The 9,784-nt window shown below is 40.9% G+C and overlaps 1 non-coding gene across 1 annotated transcript; it reads right to left on the bottom strand.

The window, feature by feature from the left end:
* Positions 1 to 4,302: 4,302 nt before the first annotated feature.
* Positions 4,303 to 4,409, bottom strand: LOC118483471. The gene has a single exon (XR_004870760.1). It is a non-coding gene; the product is annotated as a small nucleolar RNA R71 (small nucleolar RNA).
* Between the last annotated feature and the right edge of the window lie 5,375 nt (positions 4,410 to 9,784).

Here is a 9,784-nt window from a genome sequence, read left to right on the forward strand (position 1 = left end):
TCCTTAGTTTAGTTTAGTTTAATCTTTTAATTTTTGCAGAATAAAACACACTCATGGTGGTAATGGATGAAAAAGGGAACGAGAAAAATGGAACCATGCACGAAGAACAGAGCAACCCGACAAAAATCTCCATCACAGAAGGCTCAACACGGGCCGTGCCCAACCAACACGGCCCCGTGCTGAGCCCCTGCAGAAAAATCACCCAGTTCAGGTAACTGGACACGGGCCGTGTTCAGCGGACACGCCCCCGTGTCCAGGCTTCTGTTTCAATTCTGTAATTTTTGTTACTGGCACTTGACCACGGGGCCGTGCCCGGTGAACACGGGGCCGTGTCCAGGATGCCAGTAACATAAATCTTTGCTTTTTAACACACTTTTATACATTCTAATCAACCAAAAATATTATTTTTGGACACATTGAGGACAATGTGTAATTTAAGTGTGGGGGGGATGATAAAACCTTGAAATTTTGCAAAATCCTAAACACAAGCCTTACACAAAACTCTATTGGAACCGCTAAACACCCCAAATTTTTTCAAAAACTTTTTCATTTTTTTTATTTACTTGTCTTAGTTTAAGTTGGGAAGAACAAGTTCTAAAAAGGTTATATTTTTACAAGTTTACAACCGATAGCGTCGTGATAAAAAAAGGAACCAACATAAGAAAATTATGAAACGGCATAACAAGTCTAGTTTAAAATTCGATTATATATGCTTGGTCACATTAAAAACCCATTCCCACAAAAGTAAGTTTTGAGCCTTTATTGAGCATAAAAATACACATATTTAGATTAAATGCTCATTTTTCGTTTCTTGTGTGAATAGCCGCTCGGTCCTTACAAATCTAGAACTTGCCACGACGATACATTCCCGGTCCTTACCAACTTAAACCCAAGTAAGTAAATGATGGAGGCATTAGGACTAACCATTTTTCTTTCAAAACCATTATTTTTCTTTTTTTTTTACCTACCCCAAATCCCCCTAGATAGCCCCTTTGAGCCTAAACCTTTCATTTCATTACCCCAAAACCCTTTTTACCCACCAAATACCTTTTTATTTTTTTTTTTTTAGTAACAAGTTCGCTTTTTCGTAAAAATCGCCTTTTTATGTGACGCAAAAAAAAAATATATGATGATGAAGTCAAAAACAAACAAAAGCTATAAAAAGCTTGTTTGGAGAAATACTTCAAAAATAAAAAGTCACTAAAAATAAGGTACTTCACGAAAACCGACGCTTGTTACGATTTTCGCCCTTTTTACTAACCACTAACCAACCACCCACCTTTAAACCCAAGCCTTCACCCAAAAAGTCCTCTTGATATTTACAAAGGTAAAAAGTTAAAAAGGAGGAGGATTGATTGCTTGGCAAGCCTATGGAAGACATAAGTTCCGTGCCGCTCTCGAGTGATTCACTAAAATATACACCTTCGGCCGAGTGTTGAGTGATCTCCCGTGAGGTATGTGAACTTGTATATAAATGGAATTTTAATAAGGCATGCTATGCCCAAATAAGTAATTTATCTTATGAAAAGTTCAAAATAAATCATAACGAATAGGATTGTAAATAAATAAAAATAAAGCCTATAAAAACCTTGGATTCCCGACACTCTAGGACAAGCTAAAAAACTTCTCTTCTACCTATTTCCATTTGGGAGTGTAAGCCACATTTAAAGAGTTTTGCTTGAGGACAAGCAAAAGTTCAAGTGTGGGGGTATTTGATGTGTGTAAAATGCAACATATAAAACACATCAATTAAGGCATAAAACTAACCCTTTTTTAGTACTAATGTTGGAAAAAGAGTGTTTTTGTCTTCCTTTTGTATTTTCAGGATGAAATGAGCTCAAAATCACAAAAGAAGCAAAAAGACAGCTAATTCTACCATAAATACAAGAAAAGGAACAAAAGTAGACTGCCCGGACCCTCAACGGCACCTCCCAAAGCAAAAAGGAAGAAACAGAGTCTGAACACGCCCCGTGTCCAGCGAACACGGGGGTGTGCCCAGGAAGCAGCAGAAAAGACAAACCAGTAGAAGCTTCCATTGCCCACCACGGGGCCGTGTCCAGCGAGCACAGGGGCGTGGTGAAAGTACAGCAGGCGCATTAATTGTAATTCGCAATTACAATTAATGAGGAGAGAGAGTGTCAGGCGGGCACGGGGCCGTGTCCAGCGGACACGGGGCCGTGTCCAGCCTTCTGTTCAGCCTATAAATAGAGGAGCTTGGCTTCATTCTCTCTCATCCCTTGGCACACCACCTCTCTCACACTTCATCCACCACCCACCACCACCATAACACCATCATCCACCACCATCATCCATTGTCCATCGTAGAGTGTGTGAGTCGTCTCGGGATCCAAGATTGATCGTAAGAGTTCTTGACAATCAAGGCCATGTTTGCCTAAGTCTCTTACATCACTTGGTGAAGACAAGTGTTTAGTATAATACTTTTTATTTTTAATCTTTTGCACTTTTTATTTGGTTTTGTATTAATGACTTTAATAACTAGTTACTTATGTTGAAGGTGATCTTTCCTTATCGTTTGTCCGTGGTGTCTTGGCATTATTTTACTGTCTATATAAAATAAAAGATTTTCACCATTCATATCTCCACGGTCTATATGGAGGTATGTTGGCTACCTGGTCGGGGGTTAAGGGAACGGTTTGGTAAGGGTCTTGCCCTTGTTCAGCGTTTAGAGGTCCTGCTTGGGACCTGGGTCAAATTTAGTAGGATCTCCTTCAATGCCCATAGGTATTGGATGGCGGGGATCCAAACTCTTTGACCCCCTCATAAGTTAACTACTATTAATACTATAACCCGGCTATTTAGGACTGTATCCCTGCTGACTCAGACTACTTAGCCGAGGGTAACGTCACCGCCAGAAGCGGGGCCTACCACAATTTGCATTAATAACTTAATTCATTATCTTTCAAAAATCCGACCCTTTAGGATTGTATCCTTGCTGACTCAAACTACTGGGTTGAGGGTAACGTCGCCTTCAAAAGAGGGGCCTACTACAATAACTAAGATAATCTCTTAAACAAGTGCAAAAGTGCGAAAATAATCAAAGGTTATACTAATACACGTGTCGGATCCAAGTGATTCATCTTGTCTATCTGTTTTATTTTTATTTTTATTTTCAGCATTTAGTTAGTTTTTATTTTTTCTTAGTTTAAAACATTTTTCTAACCTTTTTGATTTGATTAGACGTTGAGGATAAACCGGTATTAAAAGCTCTTGTGTCCTTGGACGACCTCGGTATCTTACCAACACTATACTACGTCCACGATGGGTGCACTTGCCCATATGTGTGTTTAGTGTTAGTGAATATCGTGTTTTATAAATTTAAAACTTGGCTAAAAGTGTAAAAAGGGCTTAAATATATATTAAAAACATATACACACTTCACGCACATCAAGTTTTTTGGTGCCGCTGCCGGGGACACAAGGATTTTAAGAAAGTTAGGAATCAACGGCCTAATCATATTTTTATTTTTCTTTAATTTTTTAGGATTTTTTCTTAGATTTTCAGCTTCTGCAGAGCTCAGCACGGGGCCGTGCCTGGTCGGACACGGGCCGTGCTCAGCAAAGTTACTGGCAGTTTTTGTTTTTCAAGTTACAGAAGGCTGACCACGGGGCCGTGCCGGTGCAACACGGGGCCGTGTCCAACTTCCAGTAACTGGGATCTGGAAAACAATCACTGTATTTCCGACCACGGGGCCGTGTTCGCTCAACACGGGGCCGTGGTGAACCTTCTGACCGACATTCTTTTTTGTTTTTATTGCAGGACTTGGAACCCGACACCATCCTCACGTAGTGTATGAGCTCCAGTTCCAATAAAGACATAAAAGAACCGCTAGAAGAACCCGAACGCTTTCTCAGCAAAAGGTTAAAAGCCAAAAACCAAGAGAAGGTTTCGGGTGATCCACCCCCAATGGCGGACCAACGTACCCTTATGGATTATCTACGGCCCACCGTAGGTAATCTAGGCGCCGCTATCAATGCTCTGAATGTCGAAGCCAATAACTTCGAACTTCGACCGCATTTGATACAAATGCTCCAAAACTCCGCAACCTTCCACGGGCTTGCGGACGAGGATCCTCATCTACATATAACTAATTTCTTAGAAATATGTGATACCTTTCGGATCAATGGAGCATCAAACGACGCCATACGCCTCCGTATGTTTCCGTTCTCACTAAAGGACCGAGCAAAAGCTTGGCTCAACACCCTCCCAGCTGGATCGGTAAACACCTGGGATGAACTAGCCCAAAAGTTTCTATATAAGTATTTCCCTCCTTCTAAAACTGCTAAATTAATGGCTGAAATTAACACATACTCACAAGAGGACGGGGAATCCTTATATGAAACATGGGAAAGGTTCAAGGAGCTATTACGCAAGTGTCCCCATCATGGCCTCGCAATATGGAAACAAGTATCCACTTTCTACAATGGATTGTTGCCACACACTAGGCAGACACTTGATTCTAGCTCCGGGGGACTTTTAGGTAATCGACGCCCACACGAAATATATAATCAGATTGAGGAAATTGCTCAAACCAATTTTCAATGGCACACTCCCCGGGGAAATAAGTCTATCGCCCCGGGCGCCCATAAGGTCGACGAAAGCACCTCTTTACAAGCCCAAATCGAGGTCCTTTCTTCAAAAATAAAAAAATTAGAAATGACAAAAACAGTCTCGGTTATGGCTTGTGAAGGGTGTGGTGGGTCACATGAAAATTGGAGTTGCATGAAAGAAACGGACGATCAACAAGAAATGGTAAACTACATTGATAATAGACCTAGGCCGTCGGGTCCTCCAACGGGAACTTACAACCAAGGATGGCGAAACCACCCAAACCTTGGTTGGAGGGAAACCGGCAATAGTAGTAACCAACAAACCCAACGAACAAACTTTCAGCAATCAAGAAATGAGTCACAAAATTTCACTCAACAACAAGGTGGACGAGAAAGGCTCGAAGATACTATATCTCGCCTCGTCTCCGACACTGAAAAGAAAAACTCGGAAAGATTTCTACAATTAGAATCTAATTTTAGGAATCAACAAGCTAGCATTCAAAACATAGAAAAACAAATAAATCAACTAGCACAAATTTTTTCCGAGAGACCTGAAGGCGCATTACCCAGCAATACCGAAACAAACCCAAAGGCGCAAGTTCACCTCATCACACTACGAAACCGCACCGTAGGGCCTGCAGAAGTACCTCCACCAACGGAAGAAACAATGCCAACACATCTGCAGGAAAAGAACTCTCCCCCATCACCAGAGCCTACCAAGGCTTCTCGAGTTCCGTACCCCGGTAGGTTAATTCGTCAAAAGACCAATGAGCAATTCGCAAAATTCGAAAGTCTGTTAAAACAATTGCATGTCAATATTCCTTTTATCGAAGTCCTAACCCAAATGCCCAAATACTCTAAATTTATGAGGGACTTCCTTACACATAAAAAGAAAATTGAAAATTTGCAATTAGTTAATTTAGGCGAAGAATGCTCTGCCCTCGTACTCAATAAACTACCCCAAAAGAAAATCGATCCCGGAAGTTTCACGATTCCATGTTCAATAGGGGAATCACCCGTTCGCAATGCCTTGGCCGACTTAGGGGCTAGCATTAACCTCATGCCCTCATCGATGTTCAAAAGGCTTGGCTTGGGAACCACGAGCCCTACAAAAATAAGCATACAACTCGCTGATCGATCAGTCAAGTTCCCACAAGGTGTCATCGAGAATGTCTTGGTAAGGGTAAGCAAATTCGTTTATCCCGTTGACTTTGTCATACTCGACATGGAGGAAGACACCGAGGTCCCCCTTATCCTAGGGAGACCCTTCCTTGCCACAGCACAAGCAGTGGTAGACATGAATGAAGGGACACTGACTTTGAGGTATGGGGACGATGAGGTGAAGTTCGGAGTTGGGAAGAAAATAGAGGACGACGACCCAGTCAATTACATGAAGGTTATTGATTCAAGCTTGGATGCCGCTCTCCGACGGTGTAACTTGGGAAGCAAGGCACTCCACTCAGAAGATATATAACCAGGAATCGGGTCTAGCCAAGGACCCTTATAAACGTGGCGCACCACGGAGGCATTCCGCGGATCTATCCTTAGTTTAGTTTAGTTTAATCTTTTAATTTTTGCAGAATAAAACACACTCATGGTGGTAATGGATGAAAAGGGAACGAGAAAAATGGAACCATGCACGAAGAACAGAGCAACCCGACAAAAATCTCCATCACAGAAGGCTCAACACGGGCCGTGCCCAACCAACACGGCCCCGTGCTGAGCCCCTGCAGAAAAATCACCCAGTTCAGGTAACTGGACACGGGCCGTGTTCAGCGGACACGCCCCCGTGTCCAGGCTTCTGTTTCAATTCTGTAATTTTTGTTACTGGCACTTGACCACGGGGCCGTGCCCGGTGAACACGGGGCCGTGTCCAGGATGCCAGTAACATAAATCTTTGCTTTTTAACACACTTTTATACATTCTAATCAACCAAAAATATTATTTTTGGACACATTGAGGACAATGTGTAATTTAAGTGTGGGGGGGATGATAAAACCTTGAAATTTTGCAAAATCCTAAACACAAGCCTTACACAAAACTCTATTGGAACCGCTAAACACCCCAAATTTTTTCAAAAACTTTTTCATTTTTTTTATTTACTTGTCTTAGTTTAAGTTGGGAAGAACAAGTTCTAAAAAGGTTATATTTTTACAAGTTTACAACCGATAGCGTCGTGATAAAAAAAGGAACCAACATAAGAAAATTATGAAACGGCATAACAAGTCTAGTTTAAAATTCGATTATATATGCTTGGTCACATTAAAAACCCATTCCCACAAAAGTAAGTTTTGAGCCTTTATTGAGCATAAAAATACACATATTTAGATTAAATGCTCATTTTTCGTTTCTTGTGTGAATAGCCGCTCGGTCCTTACAAATCTAGAACTTGCCACGACGATACATTCCCGGTCCTTACCAACTTAAACCCAAGTAAGTAAATGATGGAGGCATTAGGACTAACCATTTTTCTTTCAAAACCATTATTTTTCTTTTTTTTTTTACCTACCCAAAATCCCCCTAGATAGCCCCTTTGAGCCTAAACCTTTCATTTCATTACCCCAAAACCCTTTTTACCCACCAAATACCTTTTTATTTATTTTTTTTTTAGTAACAAGTTCGCTTTTTCGTAAAAATCGCCTTTTTATGTGACGCAAAAAAAAAATATGATGATGAAGTCAAAAACAAACAAAAGCTATAAAAAGCTTGTTTGGAGAAATACTTCAAAAATAAAAAGTCACTAAAAATAAGGTACTTCACGAAAACCGACGCTTGTTACGATTTTCGCCCTTTTTACTAACCACTAACCAACCACCCACCTTTAAACCCAAGCCTTCACCCAAAAAGTCCTCTTGATATTTACAAAGGTAAAAAGTTAAAAAGGAGGAGGATTGATTGCTTGGCGAGCCTATGGAAGACATAAGTTCCGTGCCGCTCTCGAGTGATTCACTAAAATATACACCTTCGGCCGAGTGTTGAGTGATCTCCCGTGAGGTATGTGAACTTGTATATAAATGGAATTTTAATAAGGCATGCTATGCCCAAATAAGTAATTTATCTTATGAAAAGTTCAAAATAAATCATAACGAATAGGATTGTAAATAAATAAAAATAAAGCCTATAAAAACCTTGGATTCCCGACACTCTAGGACAAGCTAAAAAACTTCTCTTCTACCTATTCCATTTGGGAGTGTAAGCCACATTTAAAGAGTTTTGCTTGAGGACAAGCAAAAGTTCAAGTGTGGGGGTATTTGATGTGTGTAAAATGCAACATATAAAACACATCAATTAAGGCATAAAACTAACCCTTTTTAGTACTAATGTTGGAAAAAGAGTGTTTTTGTCTTCCTTTTGTATTTTCAGGATGAAATGAGCTCAAAATCACAAAAGAAGCAAAAAGACAGCTAATTCTACCATAAATACAAGAAAAGGAACAAAAGTAGACTGCCCGGACCCTCAACGGCACCTCCCAAAGCAAAAAGGAAGAAACAGAGTCTGAACACGCCCCGTGTCCAGCGAACACGGGGGTGTGCCCAGGAAGCAGCAGAAAAGACAAACCAGTAGAAGCTTCCATTGCCCACCACGGGGCCGTGTCCAGCGAGCACAGGGGCGTGGTGAAAGTACAGCAGGCGCATTAATTGTAATTCGCAATTACAATTAATGAGGAGAGAGAGTGTCAGGCGGGCACGGGGCCGTGTCCAGCGGACACGGGGCCGTGTCCAGCCTTCTGTTCAGCCTATAAATAGAGGAGCTTGGCTTCATTCTCTCTCATCCCTTGGCACACCACCTCTCTCACACTTCATCCACCACCCACCACCACCATAACACCATCATCCACCACCATCATCCATTGTCCATCGTAGAGTGTGTGAGTCGTCTCGGGATCCAAGATTGATCGTAAGAGTTCTTGACAATCAAGGCCATGTTTGCCTAAGTCTCTTACATCACTTGGTGAAGACAAGTGTTTAGTATAATACTTTTTATTTTTAATCTTTTGCACTTTTTATTTGGTTTTGTATTAATGACTTTAATAACTAGTTACTTATGTTGAAGGTGATCTTTCCTTATCGTTTGTCCGTGGTGTCTTGGCATTATTTTACTGTCTATATAAAATAAAAGATTTTCACCATTCATATCTCCACGGTCTATATGGAGGTATGTTGGCTACCTGGTCGGGGGTTAAGGGAACGGTTTGGTAAGGGTCTTGCCCTTGTTCAGCGTTTAGAGGTCCTGCTTGGGACCTGGGTCAAATTTAGTAGGATCTCCTTCAATGCCCATAGGTATTGGATGGCGGGGATCCAAACTCTTTGACCCCCTCATAAGTTAACTACTATTAATACTATAACCCGGCTATTTAGGACTGTATCCCTGCTGACTCAGACTACTTAGCCGAGGGTAACGTCACCGCCAGAAGCGGGGCCTACCACAATTTGCATTAATAACTTAATTCATTATCTTTCAAAAATCCGACCCTTTAGGATTGTATCCTTGCTGACTCAAACTACTGGGTTGAGGGTAACGTCGCCTTCAAAAGAGGGGCCTACTACAATAACTAAGATAATCTCTTAAACAAGTGCAAAAGTGCGAAAATAATCAAAGGTTATACTAATACACGTGTCGGATCCAAGTGATTCATCTTGTCTATCTGTTTTATTTTTATTTTTATTTTCAGCATTTAGTTAGTTTTTATTTTTTCTTAGTTTAAAACATTTTTCTAACCTTTTTGATTTGATTAGACGTTGAGGATAAACCGGTATTAAAAGCTCTTGTGTCCTTGGACGACCTCGGTATCTTACCAACACTATACTACGTCCACGATGGGTGCACTTGCCCATATGTGTGTTTAGTGTTAGTGAATATCGTGTTTTATAAATTTAAAACTTGGCTAAAAGTGTAAAAAGGGCTTAAATATATATTAAAAACATATACACACTTCACGCACATCAGTATGCAATTGGAATAATTTGATCGGCTCGTTTAAACAGTCTTGTTTTACTTTAAGCCTTTGGGGGGTTAATGACCGTGTCCCGGATATCCTTGGCATTATCTTACGAGATGGCCACGACCAGAGCACGGGGTGTAGGCGTACACCCGTCGTGTATAACTCTTTAATGTGGTGTGTCTATTAATCTTTAACCCGGACAAGATCCCGGGCTACCGAACGCACGAGTAGCATGTAATTCGTTCACAAGTTTATATTGCATAATTATCCCAAG

Source organism: Helianthus annuus, chromosome 10, assembly GCF_002127325.2.
Source record: "Helianthus annuus cultivar XRQ/B chromosome 10, HanXRQr2.0-SUNRISE, whole genome shotgun sequence".
Taxonomy (NCBI): domain Eukaryota; kingdom Viridiplantae; phylum Streptophyta; class Magnoliopsida; order Asterales; family Asteraceae; genus Helianthus; species Helianthus annuus.